Source organism: Cetorhinus maximus, chromosome 11 (assembly GCF_964194155.1).
Source record: "Cetorhinus maximus chromosome 11, sCetMax3.hap1.1, whole genome shotgun sequence".
In the NCBI taxonomy this organism is placed as follows: Eukaryota; Metazoa; Chordata; class Chondrichthyes; order Lamniformes; family Cetorhinidae; genus Cetorhinus; species Cetorhinus maximus.
Window position 1 is genome coordinate 85,259,977 of NC_135889.1, and position 16,521 is coordinate 85,276,497.

The following is a 16,521-nucleotide window of genomic DNA, read 5'->3' on the forward strand; positions in this document are numbered from 1 at the left end:
ACAACAGTGGTTGATGCATCGGTATCCACTTCCATATTCAAAGGGTTGCCATTAACCTACAGAGTAATAGTGATTGGCTCTCTTTTCCCTACTTTCACATTAAATAGAGAATAAACATTGGAATTAGTGGTTTCTGTCTTTATGTACTTTTATGTACTTCAATCAGTTTAGTTTGCTGCCTGGGAGTCTGTCTCAATCTTGCTTTACATTGCTTCAGTATGTGTCCTCTTTTACGACAATAATATCACTTCACCTCTTTAAAATGGCAAATTTCAGGAATATGGTTACTTTCACATTGGTAACAATTCATTTTCAGATTTGCTGCTGAGCTGTCTCCTGTATATTTTATAAATTTTCAGGTAGCAGGGACTGTCTTCCACTTTGCAGCTGACTCCCTGGCATCATTTTGTCCACCCTGTAAGTCCATGTATGTTTTTCTTCCCTGGTCACTGCCTGCTCCTTAGACTCATGCAACTTATTTGTTAGATCCTCATTTTATTTCTTAGAAGTTTCCTTATCTGCTTTCAAAGTCTGAATTTTCTCATCCACACTGAACATCTCCTCTTTTGTGTTTTTCAGATTGAACTGAAGTTCAAGGATTTCATCAATTTTGGTTCTTAATTCTGCATTCAAGCAACTGGTTTGATTCATCAGCAATTTCTTCTCAACATTTGGCCTTTCTGTTTCTTTCAAAGTCGCTGTGTACCTTTGTGACACCTCAGAAATTTGCTTGTTCAGATCCCGAATACTTTGGTTCATTGAAGACTTGAAGTTATCATGCATTTCCAAAGACACATACTGAGCTTGAATCTTGTGTTTCAAATCTTCCAATTCAGCTTTAATATGAACATTTTTCGATCTTATTTCTGTCTTTTCTTTCTCTGCCAGCAGCACAGCTTTGTCCTTGTCCTTCATTTTGGTTTTACTGTTGGCCAGGACTGTCTCCAGCAAAGTTTAATTTGTTTCAGTTCTGTAATTGTGCTATTCGTGGCTTCACTATCTGCTTGTAGCTCGGAACACACCACAACTTTCCTGTCGATCATAGTCACGTGGTATGGCTGAAACCGGGCTAGCCATGGTACTTTCGGAAATGGGCTGTTTTCACTTCAAAATACTGAAATGTTTCTTAAACTAGTTCTGGCCAAGAAGTTAATTTTTTTATCTCACCCCTGCTGGGATCCTTTGACTCTGCACTCGGTGGGTGTTCAAACTGGACCTCCACAAGATGTTATGGAGTCCTCTGCTGTTTTTTTCCAAGAGCTGCCGCTGTGCTGTAGGCTGTATATTCATTAGGTCTCCCACAAAGAAGTTCTGAGTCTTGAATGGTTAAACATTAAATGCTTATTGATAACACATAACTCTGCACCCATATACAGGGTACAGTCCAAGCTAGGAGCTAACTCTATGTTTGCTTCTACACAAGTCACTGTCTAGTCCACAACTCTGTCAGGTCATCCATCTCTTTACATCTGTGGGTGGTACTGTACCCAGTCCCACATTAACCCTTGCTATGCCAGATACCCTTATACTACAGAATCTGCAGCAAAGAACTAGTTTCATCCATTTCCCAAATAATAGATATACCTATGCCAATGTATGGTGAGAATATCCTACAGGAACAGGTCTGAATGTAGGAAGAGTTTCAGCATCTATACCATTAGTGCCATTATTAGAGAATAATTTGGATATTGAGAAAACTACAACCAATTTACTTGAAGAGGAAACAGCTATGGTTAGAAAAAAGAATACCAATACTAAACCTGAACAGATAGTGAAAGTGGTCACCAATGAGTTGGCATAGAAGTAGCGAGATTACACACCTGAGCCGGAATTAAAGATTAATCTCCAAGACACTGTTGCGAGCAGCCTAAGAGGAAAAAAATGATAGTGATACTCAAAAAAATGTTTTATTTTTGCATTTTCTTTAAACACTGTTTATTAAGCATAAAAATATTGGAAATTGGAAAAGAGCTGTTTGACTGGAAATCAAGAATTATCCAGTCTGGTAAGAAGTCTGTTCGCTTTCCAATTGGATGTCACTGCAAGGATGGACGTCAGGTGACCAATGGCAGGAATGTGGGAATGGGCCATGACGTGAAACCTCAAGGGATACACCAACAAGTGTTGGCAACTCTCGGTTGTTCCAATTTGTTTACAGATCTGAGCCTGTTCTTTTAACTCTTAGCAAAGTAGTAGCATGCAGAGTGGCAGTGATTGTCACATAGTATATGGTTGCTGTTAGTGTAAGTTAGATAGGACTGGAAGATATTATAGATATGCAACTCTATTGTAAAATCTTCTTATAGATGCAAAACCTTTTATCAATTGTTATTCAAATCAAGTATTCTAAACTACATTACTTGACTCGAATGTTACATCCCATACAACTAATCATAATTTGAAAAAAATCAAAAACTATACCGCATTCAGAACTAAGGATTCAACTGTGTCTTGAAAACCGAGCATACAGTTGTAAGGCAAAGGATTTCCACTTTGGGTACAATAGGTGATTTTCCGCAATGTAAATTCCATCAAAATCCAGAACAATCAGATACCATGTTAGAATATTCATTTCTTAAATTATGCATTAGAAAATTTTCTTTGATGTATTTAACCTGGTGCAGCTTTGTTAATAAAATCTAGTCATCTTAATCAGAGTCTGATCCAACATCAGTGAGTAACCAGAATTTAAATCATTGTTTTTAGAATTTAAATAACAGGGGATGATGTTAAAAAAAACATACAGAACCGTTTACTGGCTACATCAGTGTACAATGGCAATAAGTTCTTTGGTGTTTTTTTAAAAAAGCTTTTGAAACATGCCTATTGGTGTCTCCATGCCTAAATAAGAGCCTCCTCAAAGAACTACAAATGATACCTTTGTGAATTTCTGCTAATTGTAATTAATTCGATCTGAGGGCATGGCTAGTTTCATGGGCGGAACTGACTTTACCACGATATTTTTAAACTAGCACAAAAGATCATGAAAAATTGATTTGCGCTGGTTGTAATCTGTGCTGGTTTTCACCAATTTCGGGTCAATTACACTTAGAAAACATTGTAACCTAGCAGAAATACCTGCCTAACTTCTTTACTCCATAAAATGTTGTCTCTCTGTTTCTTACTAGTGACAAATATTAAGATATGGAATTTGTAACAAAGTCCTGGGAATTATAAATCATTTAATTTTTACTGGGTTTGAACGAGTGTAAATATTCTTGTGTTATTGATAATGATGCAAAACAAAGCTCTTACAACCTATCAAACAGTTGCCATTCAAGTAGACACTGCTGTAAGGAACACCCGAAGTAATGCCACTGATGTACAGGCCTTTTAAAAAGCACACTGTTCATTTTAAAAACATGGCACACTGGACAATGATTTGAGCCCAATTCTAGTATAGCTATTTAAAAAGAATACTGGGGATACTGAGATCTAAGTTGATCATTATTGATATATTTTAACACTTATACCAAGCATTCAGAGAGCAATATTTTTAAAGAAGGAACTTTAAAATAGCTGAAGGAACAGTTTGTGCTGAGTTTTTATTCAATTTCCCATGCGCGGCATTTTTCTGCAGCCAATAAACCAAAAGAAAATAAGCAAAATACTTCCATTTTGTTCTATAAACAGATAAATTGTAACATACAAAATTCATCAGCATTGTGCTAAAGGTTCTCAATTAATTGATGTTCCAATTGTTAATTGTGTGAAATTGTTGAATATTACAAGTGAAAAACTACACAACTTCAGCAATGACTAAGTCAAAAGTAGAGCAATCAATATACTTCCCTTATGTTCTTATGTCAGTGCAAAACTAGTTAATTTTTACTGAATTCATTCACAAGACTCCCAATGGCAAATGCTTAGCAACATCCAAGAAAAAGAAGTGTGCTGTTACTTTCTTCGAATTATCAGCCCAAATCTTCCAGTATCTGTATCATCGAAATCTGGACTTAAATTGGAAGATGTGCATCAAGACGTACAAACATACGCTCAAATTGCCCAGAGAGTTTAATCTTCCAATGGGCTGATTTCTGCTGCCCGGACCCTCCGGAAAAGTCTCTGACACTGAACTCAGTGTTAGATACTTGGGCCAGATATGCAGGACTTACCTGGATACTTACCCAGGAAATGTTACACTGGTTAATACCTAGTCTAACTCAGAGATTAGCCAGCGAAACTGAACTGAGCATTACAACCGACCTTCCCACCAATCACTGCCCCGACATAAATCGACTACCCCCTGACCCGACTACCCACCCCGACCCGACTACCTGACCCAACCCAACCCAACAAACCCCTGGGCCCAGCCCACTTACCTCTCGACCCAACCCAGCTATAGCCCCCATCCAACCACCACCCTGACGCAATCCGATTACCCACCCACCCAACTATTATCCCACTCAACTTCTCCCCCCACCTGACTACAGAGCCCACCTGAGTTCTCACACACCCACTCATTCACCCCCGTCTACCCCAACTCGACTACTCCCCCACCCAGCCACTCCCTCACCGTGCCCACCCATCTATTCACTCATGCACCCACCCACCCACTCACTTACTCACCCACCCACTCACTCACTAACCCACTTAAAACAGCAGCTTAAGTTATAAAAAGGGGCGTGTTCTCTCTTTATCCACCTTCTTCTACGCTCATCAATCTTCCATGGGGAGGGCTCCGCTGACCCATCACTGCTGCAGCCGTGATCAGAAGATCCGGTTGAAAGTGCGCAAAAAGGTTGGGTTGCAATGCATGCAACGTCGATGCTGACTGGAAGATCTGGACCATCAAACTCACTAAAATAGCTTAATGCGAGGCTCAAATTGCTCTTTTCAATAATTATATCCATTTAGTAATAATTAATCAGCTAATCTATTTACAAAGTTCATTCCAATTAAAATGATCAATAATTTGTTGACATTGTAGTTGCTACTTAGATTACTCATAAATCTTCTAAAACAATAACATTTCTAAGATACATAGTATCCGAGTCTATTTCATTCTCTTATGTCCTCTGATAATTTCCTGCATGCTCCGATAAGGTTTTTTACTTGCATTTTACATCTTCCATATTTCATCTTTCTTTCACATGTGCTATACTTTGAACAGTTTTTAATAATTCATAAATTATATTTTTCCTCTATTATTTTATGTTTATGTTTGTCCATCAACTATATTACTGTATTGTAAGTTTTCAGACAGTAGTTGTCCAGGATGAAAGGGAGAGAAATGGGTTAAATTCTAAAATTCACCTTCAATTTTGCCTACTTCAGGTTTAACCAGCATGTGTTGGGGAGTAGAAAAGTAACCTGCTCTCAGGAGGTGGGTCAGTAATTTAAATATCCTAATTAAGCTGTGTGCCTCAGATTTTAAAAGGCTTTACATTTAATTGCTGAGAATTCAATTTCTTATGGCTTGGGAATCTTGACAACTGAAGGGAGGCAATATTGGCTGGATACAGCAACCAAGTGCTTTTCCAGCACTGCTTGTGGGTCAGGGGAGCAGGAGTGCTTACCCCCAGCCCTCCAGCAAGGCCTGGGTTTGGTGAGATGGCAAAAGGCTCAAACAGGTGGAAAAGGGGAGAGGGCAAGTGGAAGGTAATGGAGGATCAGCATGATTCAATGAAGCTGGTTAATATAGTTCAGACATTGAAGCCCTCACAAGTTTCATCATCAGAAACTTCAGATGATCGTTCAAGTGTGCATTGTGTCTGTAGAGTCTCATCGCTCATGTTGGACAGAGCTGATTGTCATTGCATTGATGTGGCAAGGTCTGTGATGCCCACTAACCCCCTTACTTATTTCGCTTTGTCACAGGTGACCTCTCTTCAGCTCAGCTCCCCAATGAGGAGGAGAAAGAACCCTTGGAAGATCCAGTATCACATCCTCTCTCTGCACCAAGCACCATCGCAGATATTGGCACCTCGGCATGGATTATGGTGTCAGACTGGGGACATGCACAGACTGGTGTGAAGGTTTGGTAGGTATATCAGAGTGCTCTGGCCTGGACTGTGAAGGTGTGTATCCAGGACATATGCACTGTGATCACCCACTCTTTGGAGCGCCAAGCTTCCTCCATGGACAGACCGGCAACTGTTCTGGAGAGGCAAACCAAGCGCATTGCAGACACAATCATTGGTATGCACTCCAACCTGGATACCATTGCCCTGGCTCTGAGCTCAGGGGCCCAGGGTCACGGTGACAGGGGAACTGGGAGCATGGGCACAGACCCAACTCCTGGGATCTCACCGGTTGGCAGGGAGGACCAAACGGTCCTTGTGGCAGAGAATGAGCAGTTGCTGCCAGCTGTAAGCACCTCTCAGGGCACTTCTGAAGGGGGCAGCATCTCCTCTATCTATCCACCATTGACACAGCCCTCGTGCAGTGCCGCACCTACTGAAGATTCACCTGTGTCTCGGCAGGGGTCTTCTAAAGTGGCAGGCCACTCAAGGCTGCAGCCGCACAGGGCAAGAGAGGTGGCAGATCTGCCACCACTCACCAGTGCAGCAGCAAGCAGCAAGGGGGAGCACTGCACTGGAGCACCTGTAATTGCATTAAAAAAAAGCTCCACAGTAGCTACCAAGAAGGACACAGGGGTGAGTTGCTTATTGTTTGTTTGTTAATATTCCTTTCACCTTTGTAGATAAACCCATATCTCACATAGATAAAAGCAAAATACTGCAGATGCTGGAAATCTGAAACAAAAACAGAAAATGCTGGAAAAACCCAGCAGGTCTTGAGGTCTAGACCCAATCTGGTCTATACTGCATCCGCTGCTCCTAATGTGATCTCCTCTACGTTGGGGGGACCAAATGCAGATTGGGTGATGGCTTTGGGGAACACCTCCAATCTGCCCACAAACATAACCCAGACCTTCCAGTCACTTGCCATTTCAACACACGATCCTGCTCTCATGCCCACATGTCCGTCGTTGGCCTGCAATGTTCCAGTGAAGCCCAACGCAAACTGCAGGAACACCACCTCATTTTCAGATCAGGCACTTTACAGCCTTCCGGACTTAACATTGAGTTCAAAAACGTCAGACCATGAATCCTCACCCACTTTTTTAATCCTTTTTTTTTCTACATTCAGTTTTACTTTTCATCCACTTATTTTTATTTTTATCCATCATATCCCCTTTTTATTCCCCCTTCTTTCCCAATTTCTATCTTTTTTTCCCCACTACCGCCCCCTTCCACCACCCCATCCCCAAACGGGCCATCTCTTACTTGTTCCATGTTGTTCTTTCACACAATGCTACCCTTGTTCTGCTATTATCACATTCTGCCTCCATACCTTTAGGCCACTATCAGCACCTTTTTAAGCCCTGATCACTACCAGTAACACTCCCTTTGTCCTTCAGTTCATGACGTCTTTATCAATCTCTCTTTTGTTCCCACCTATCACTGGCCTTCTATCCAGCTTCACCTGCTCCACCCCCCTTAAACAGTAGAAATTTCATCACATTTCCACTTCTCTTCAGCTCTGAAGAAGGGTCATATGATTCGAGAACATTAACTCTGTTTCTCTCTCCACAGGTGCTGCTAGACCTGCTGAGTTTTTCCAGCATTTTCTGTTTTTGTTCCATATCTCACATACAATGTTTTAATCCTGTGCTGTGGCTGTGATACTTGAATCTGGAGGTAGAGGAAAGCTTAATAATGTTGATGGAGGGCAGGAGGACTTGTGTGTTTTTGTTGGGGGAGGGTTAGTGTGTTGACATGACAGTGACAGGACTCGCTCAGTACACATGGGCAAAGGATTGTACACACTGCGACCATGCATCTCTGATGCCGGGGGTTTTGAGATTATTGAAACCGCTGCTTTATTAATGGATCCCTGGTGACATAGCCATCCATGTGCTCATGGCCAGGGCCTTTGACCTGAACATCGCCTCATCTCACAGCCCTCAACTCATCCTCACCCTCATCCTCTGAGGATTGGTCCCTATCTCCATGCGCTCATCCTCCAGAGCATCCCCTCCTGGGATTGCGGGATTACGGAGGGCACAGCACACCATGACCATCAGGGACACATGTGAGGGGAAGTAATGAAATGCTCTTCCATATCTGTGCAGGCATCGGAATCTCATCTTCAAGACACCGATGGTCTGCTCAATGATGGCTGTGGTGCTTCTGTGGCTCTCATTGTACCCCCTCTCTGCCTCTTTTCTGAGCACACTCACAGGTGCCATTAGCCATCTCTTCAATGGATACCCTTTGTCACCTATGAGCCATTCATAGGATGGAAGGAATCAGGGCCACTGAATAGGTCTGGCACCTGTGAGTTTCAAAGGATGAAGGAGTTGTGGCTGCAGCCCGGGTACCTGGCGCAAACCTGCATGATCTGTCGATGATGATCACAGACCAGCTGGAAGTCCAACGAATGGGAGCCCTTCCTGTTGAAGGTGCAGGGGTGTCCAGCAGGAGCCTTTATGGCAGTGTGAGTACAATCAATGGCTCCCTGCACCCTGGGGAAACCTACAATTGCCGCAAAACCTCTGGCTCTGTCCAGTTGACTCTGGTCATTAATGTGAAGGAAATGTAATTCCCTGCCCTTTGAAACATTGCATCAGTGAAGACCTTGATACAGTGGTGTGCAGCAGGTTGTGTGATGCCACTGAGGTCTCCACAGGCTGCGTGAAAGGAGCCTGTTACAAAGAAGTTGAGCGATACAGTAACATTCAGAGTGGTGCCCACCCCTACACATTTGGGGGAGACCTCCTTGCGAGCATGTCACAAAGTGATGTGACTGTGGCTCTTGATGGCCTGAGCTTTCTCTTGCAGATAGCTCAATCCCTGCCTGTGGACTCAAGGAACTGCATGAGGCCTTCTGCGCCTCCACTGAGGATTCTTTATTCTTTCGTGGGATGTGGACTAGGCCATTTCAGAGGGCAGTTAAGAGTCAACACATTGCTGTGGGACTGGAGTCACATGTGGGCCAGACCAGGTAAGGATGGAAAATTTCCTTCCCTAAAAGACATTAGTGAACTAGATTTTTTTTACAACAATCGATGATAGTTCCATGGTCACCATTACTGAGACTAACTTTATATTCCAGATTTATTAACTGAATTCAAATTCCACCAGCTGCCATGGCAGGATTTGAAACCATGTCCTCATGGCACTGATCCAGCAACATTACCATTACGCCACCGTCTCCCCCGTCTGACACCTTCATGACCCTCAAGGGTCTGGCACAGCTCCGGCCCCTTCATTCACCAGCAGTGATTCCTGGAGCTCCCGCTCTGCCCTTCTTCCTCTAACTCTCCTCCTCCTCCTCCTCACCTTTGTCTCCTCTCCCACCGAGACTACAATGCCCACCTCTCTAAAAACTTCACAGCCCTGGGTGATGGCCAGGAACAAAATAGAGCACTCAGCAGCTGAGAAAAGACCTCTAATTAATATGATTTTGAAATGGAAACTCTGCTCATTCAATTAAGCATTCTCAGCAGTTACAGATCTACCAACTGCTAAACTGAGATTCAGGGCTCAGCTGAAGCTTTTAAACCCACTCTAAAAGGCTTCCCCTTAAAAAAACGGGAACCACACATGGCGTGAATCTGACTCTTTAGGTATATTATTGTGTACACACCCTATTATGGCAGTCAATTGGGTCATTAACGATCTTAAATACTCACTTAAGTTAAATTTACATAACGCAGGCAGGCTCCTGATTTTAAGCCCGCTCGCCAGCAGTATTATACAAAACTGGCATGATGAAACGACACCCGCGTTATCACACCTGGTAATACGTCTCTGGATGCAGGGAACGCTCCTGATTTGGGACCGCATTATTCATCCCCTGGAAAAAGTGGTCTGGAAATCATCTTTCCTGAACTGATTTTCTTTAATACAAGACACAGTAAGTGTGAATGGAAAAGCTTAATTTTCTGACTATGAGCCAGAATTCCAGATCAGTGTATGATTGGATGAATTACCTAGAATGGTGAGTATTTAAAGCTTCCTCTTGTTTAGACTGATGTCCTGCTTAAACTTCTGGTTTTAATTTATTTCCCTGACATTAACTTAAGAGTATTGGTTTCTATAGCATGGTACCTTTGTTTGCAAAAATGAGCTTCCAAATAAAAATGTTAAAAGTAGAAGTTATAAAGCATAATAGAATAACCTAGTTTTTAAATGCATGCTAACAATTAAAAAAAAATTGATTGTAAAATTTTTGTCCAGTGCTCCCTGCATTCATAACTTTGTCAACTTTTTAATGAAACATATATGATTGCATAGGATTTACAGCACAGAAACAAGCCATCTGGCCCAACCACTCCATGTGGCGTTGATACTCCGCTCAAACCTCCTCCCATCTTTCCTTATCAAAACTACCATCATAAGCACTTATTCCCTTCTCCCTCAATGCTTGTCTAGCTTCCCTTAAATGCATCTATACTATTCACCACTTTTAGGGTGAAGAAGTTTCTTCTGAATTCCCAATTGGATTTCTTGGTTACTATCTTATATTGATGGCCTCTAGTTATGTTCTTCCCCGCAAGGTGAAACATCCTCTCTGCATCCATTCTATCAAGCCTTTCTTATTTTTTAAGATCCCTATTGGGTCAGCCCTCAGCATTCTTTTTTGAATGGAGACCCAACTTGTTCATCATTTCCTGATATATCAGCCTTGTAAATCTTCTCTGCACCCTCTCCAGTGCCTCTATGTGCTTCTTATAATATGGCAACCAGACTGCATGCAGCATTCCAATCGTGGTCTAACCAAAGTTTGGTACAGGTTTAGCATAACTTTCCTACCTTTCATTCTATCTCTCTGGAAATAAAGCCTATTGTGCTTGGTTTGCTTTTTTTATGACCTTGCTAACCTAAGATGCAACTTTTAGTGACTGATTTATTTGTACTCCTAAATCCCTTGTTTCTATACCCCATCTAGGCTTGTGCCTTCCATGTTATAAGTGACCTCCCTATTCTTCCTAGCAAAATATATTGCCTCACATTTACCTATGTTGAACCTCATCTGCCAATTATTTATCCATTCTGCAAGTTTATTAATGACCTCCTGTAATTTGTTGCAGTCCTTCTCAGTTTTGGCTATTCTCCTCACAATTTGATCAGCCAATTTAGAAATTGTGTTTATGATTCCAAAGTCCAAATCGTTAAGGTAAATTGTGATCAGCAATAGTCTCAACACTGATCCTTGTAGAACATCACTTCCCACCTTCTGCCACTCTGAAGGGCTACCCTTTACTCTCATTCTCTGCTTTCTGTCTTGAAGCCAGCTAGCATCCGTTCTGCCACTTGCCCCCTGACTCCACATTCTCTGACTATTCATTAGTCTATTATCAAAGCCCTTTTGAAAATACAGATAAATTACATCAAGTCCATTGCCATTTTCTGCTCTCTCTGTTACCTCCTCAAACAACTCTATAAGGTTGGTCAAACAAGTTTTTCCCTTTTGAAATTCATGCTGACCATTCACTATTATATTTTTTGTTTCTACAATGCCAAAAAATAGGGGAACAAAACCATTTGAATTATTTTGAGTCACTGCCAAAAAGCAAAAATTAAGTTGTATATCTTTTTCTACTAATAAAATGCTGTATATTGAAACTAGCCAAACAACATAATAATTTGAGAGTTTCTCATTCATAACAGTTTGAAATCCTTCATTAGAATTGATTTTGTTCGGCAATCAATCATTAAAGCAAAACAACAAATATGTTTTCAAGAAATTTTGCTCTAAAAATACTTTAAATTTTGAAGCAAGCTTTTTGGGACTTTTGAAGTAGCCGGGAGGAATTTGGCCTACACGACACAGTGGGCAGGATTTTGAGGTCGTCGGGTGGACATGTCGGGCGGGCTAGGAAGCGGCCGGGAAATGGCCCACCGCCTGCGATCGGCCTCTGACCACGATTTCACCCTGGCTGGCCAATTAACGGCCAGCATGAAACGCACGACAAAAGGCTCAGCTCTGCCGGGATGGGGGTGTGACGTGGGCTGAAGTCAGCGCAGGCAGGGAGGGAGCGTGCAATGAAAGCTCCCTGAAGGCAGTGGAGAATTTTAAACCCTTAAATAAAGGTTTTAAAATCCTGGAAAAAATTTCAACCCCTAAGAATCACTCACCTACGCGTGTTGATGATAAAAATTCTGCCCAAACATTTTAAAAAAAATTAATATCAGAAATGTCATCCCGCCGTTGGACGAGATTTCCTCAAAAATCCAAAGGCCACCTGGTCGATTCACCCGCCGGCCAACCATAATGTTGGACGGGCAGCAAAAAAGCAGTTAATTAATTGATTAATGGCCTTAATAGGCCTCTTGTCGGCGGGCACGCTGCTGACTCTCACACGCACCCGCCGATCTAAATATCATGCAAGTGCGCGATAACGTTGGCACAGTCGCCTGATGTCATTGTGTACTATTTCATGCTCAGGCGTATCAGGCACGCACCTGCGTGCCGAGCGGAAAATCCTGCCCAATGAAGCACAACTAACTGCAATTAAGTTAACTGTGACAAAGCATGATATTTTGACGCAGATATTGCAAAGCGCACAACAATGGAGCATCATGGCCAGGAACTTTCAGTCCCACTGAAATTCCCACCCAAAGTCAATTGTCTTTTGGCTGCTTCTTGGAGTTTTCTGTCCGGCCCATGACAATTCCCACCAAGAGCGGTACCAGGTGTTTCCTACTAATATTGGGATGTTGCATTAGGTATAGATAATTGGTTATTTTTCACTTTATGTTAGGGTAGCTTAGATTTAATAGGTTATAGGCTATCACAAGTGTAAGAGAGAGGAAAATGGATTATCCTCTGACATTAGAATACACTGATATAATGTTATTTGTGTAAAAAAGCATTAAATGTATTACAATACATCAGTTAAAGTCTATTCTTTGATACAATAATTTGTTAAATTTGCATATTCTGTTATGTCATTCAAAACTCAATGGAGGCCATTTAACCCCCCCAAGAATGGATGGTTGAGAGTGTGTAAGAATTTAAAATTTCAAAACCCAACCCAACTATTTTCAGTTTGAACCATCTGTCCCAAATTCTACTGTGTCCTCTGATCTCAAACTTTCCCCTTGAGCACAATCTCTGCCTAGACCACAATCTCTCCCCACACTGACCATGATACCCCCACAAAGATCACACCCCCCACTGACCATGATTCCCCCCTCACAATCTCTCCCCCCACTGACCATGATACTCCCCACGATCTCTACCCCCACCACCACAACCCTTCTACAATCTCTATCAATCCTGTGCAGTCTCCTCCAGCAATCTTTGATATCCCATTGCTATGCTCTCTACCCCCAACAGGATATCTCGCCAAGCACAATCTCACCCCCACGATCACAAGTCAACCTAACCACAATCTTCCCTTGAACCACCACCTCTCTTCTTCCTCAACCATAATTATCTCTTACTCCTCAACCACAATCTCTCCTGTCCCCAATATGATGTCTCCTTTTCTCCCAACCGCGATCTCTCTTTCCTCTCCTTGACCATGATCTCTCTTCCCCCTTGACCACAATCTCTCTTTCCCCCAAAGACCTCTCTTCCCCCTGAAGATCTCTCTGCCCCCCTGACCATGATCTCTCCTTCCCACCTCAATCACAATCTCTCTTCTCCTCGCCAACCCCTCCCCTCCCGACGAGGTTAAGCTGGAGTTGTTCTCTTGGAGCAAAAGAGATTGAGCAGTGATCTAATAGAGGTACAAGATTATGATATGTTTCAATAAGGTAGACAAGGAAAAAATGTTCCCATTAGCTCATGGTACAAAAACAGGAGTCACAGATTTGAGTTTGTGGCAAGAGATGCACGGAAATGTGTGGAATAACTTTTTTCAGTGAGTGGTGATGAGCTGGGACTCACTGCCCACAAGTGTAATGGAAGCAGAGATAATCAATGATTTTAGAAGGAAACTGGATGGACATTTGAAGGAAATAAACTTTCAGGGCTATGGGGATAGAGTGAGGGAATGGGGCTGACTGGACTGCTCTACAGAGAACCAGCATAGACTCAATGTGATGAATGGCCTCTTATGTGTCATAAATGACATAACACTGGCATGTCATAAATAAAGAAATGTTCTAACAGACCAATTTGTGATTCACTGGCAGCACAATAAACCAATTGGTTCAGTTAAACATCAGCTGAGCCTATAGCTCATCTCTGGATTTTGTTTACACATCAATAAACATGGGGAGGTCTTGTGGCGCAGTGATAGTGTTCTTACGACTTGGCCAGAAGCTCAGGGTTCATGTCCCACTTCAGGACTTCATGGCCATGGAAGGTACATTCATAATGTGACCAAACAAAATCCTCCCAATATGCCTGATGGCAGGTGGTAAGAGTGGGAGAGTTTCCTGATTAGCCATACTCCGGAAGGCAACTGCAACAATTTGCCAAGCATAATCATGGACCAATCCAATAGAAGCTCATGGTCGCCAATGCCCTCATAGGGCATGGTATCTGCAGGAGGAGGATCAACGAACACATCTGCAGCTTCAGATATGGAAGTGTTATTCTCTCACATCCCTTCTCACACTCTGGAATTCTACTTATGATGATCAATTAGAATATAGTTTGTTCATTAAGTGATCTTATTCATCCTACTGTATGGGTGTTTTTTATTTAAAAAAATTTTTTTTAAGGTGAATTCAGAAACATATTCTTGGGTCATGATACATTGCAAGTTACTTATCAATATATCCACTGAGAAGTTTACAGATTTCTGTACGTTTTGCACAGAGGGATAAATGTGGCAAAACAGGGAGTGAGTATAAGTTGGGCGATCGGGAAAGCTTGCTGGGCTCACACAATGTGTTTATAACACCCAAGAGAGACCAACTGAAATTCTCTTTAAAGAAGTGTTAGTGGGTATACATAATTGCAATGTTACTGCAGCATCACCTTGGCAAGGGTTGAAAGATATTCAGATCGTTTATTCATTGCCATGTTCTCCCAGAATTTGAAGGGATCCAGAATGACATTCTTGTTCTTGTCCCACCCAAAACATGTAGTACCAGTTCTTGACTTATGCACTATTTCCTTCTGTCACTGGCATGACAAATTTGGCGTGCATGCATTTGCTTCATTCATAGTTCTTCAGATTTATTGTCATACAGTCAGCCTAGGAATATCCCATTGAAATCTTAGATAAATTTACATTAATCTTCTATCGTGTTTGCCTTTTCCCGGCATAATTGAATACCGCTGCCTTTTTGCTGCCAAATCCTCTGACCCAGAATAAATACTTAGAAAATGTAAAAGTTAAGCTGAGGTGACTTCTTGGCTTTCTCCTCACTTTTCTTTGGCCTTGCCTTAAAGATCGGCTTAGTCAAGATTTATTGGGATATTGAGAAAGCTTGCCAATTCTTTGACACCAATAAACTGTGCTTGAAGTCCAACACTGGAATATAATCTATTTACAATTACAATTTATCACAACTCTAATTTAACATATTTTGTATCCTGAAAGAGCACGCATGGAACTTTGATGACCCAATCGCATTTATAACTGATGGGCACTGTACTGCAAATAGAATTCTAGATTTACCGACATGTATTCATTTCTGCAGCATCAGATATGCTGTACCTCCAAGTAACATAGCCCATTCTTAGCTTAAGTAAATCCATATTAATTATACGACATCTGAACGACATGTGCAGGAGATGGGTGTTCCACTCTGGCTGTGCAATTGTTACTGCTTTCGATTTCCATGCCACTTGTGCCACGAGGAGAGAGCTGCGCTTAGAGAAGAAAAGATCGTCTGCCCGTGTAAAGAGCAGGGCTGACGCTGGGTTGAATTTATACCAGGAGAGCATTATCCACTGGTGCCTTCGATAAGTGGGGGAGGGAGGGGTCGATGTATTTTCTGAACCAGTGATCTGCCATCTCTGCTGCTGCCACTGCCCCACGCCTGTCAAAGGTGCTGGTGGGACCAAACGTGGTTAAAAAAAAAACAAAGGTACAAGGGGAGGGGAGGGAGTATCCTTCCTAACAACTGCCCCTTAAATAAGCAGCCAACAGCATAGGGAGCCGCAATGTCTGCGAGGATGGCATCTCGCTGCCTGCACCAAATGCATCAAGTAGGCAGAATAAAAGCTGGATTCTCTGTCTTGTTACACAGTAGCTGATTAAGCAAAGCAGGAACAAAACTCGGTGACTTTTTGTAACATATTTGCCCCTGAGTTCACTCACCCACACGCGGCTGGGTCACCAATGGCTCCGACCCCCTCCGTCCTGCCGGGACAGCCCGGTTACCACAGCAACAGAGTCGCCAAAACAAACAGCAACTTCCGGTCAAGTGACTGAAGCCCGCCAGTTCTTTAAATGCTTGAGTTTCGCTCATGAGTTCGAGCTTGTTCATTGTTCCAGCAAAAACATTTAAAGCCTTATTACTACCCAACTGTAAACACTTTAATATGGAAAGAGAATTGAATCTCCCCCCCACCCCCCACCTCTTCCAGCTCTTTAAAGCGATGCTCTCATGATACCCCGGAGCGGTAAAGGTTAACATAACGATTTAGGACCACAAA

At 42.3% G+C, this 16,521-nt stretch overlaps 1 protein-coding gene across 2 annotated transcripts in view; it reads right to left on the reverse strand.

The window, feature by feature from the left end:
- The window catches only part of cfap221 (cilia and flagella associated protein 221), a 192,100-nt gene extending 175,827 nt beyond the window's left edge, over nucleotides 1-16,273 (reverse strand). For both annotated transcript variants that reach the window (XM_078552370.1, XM_078552368.1), the window contains exon 1: nucleotides 16,184-16,273. The gene's annotated coding sequence lies outside the window, so the exon portion shown is untranslated. The remainder of the gene's footprint in view (nucleotides 1-16,183) is intronic.
- Between the last annotated feature and the right edge of the window lie 248 nt (nucleotides 16,274-16,521).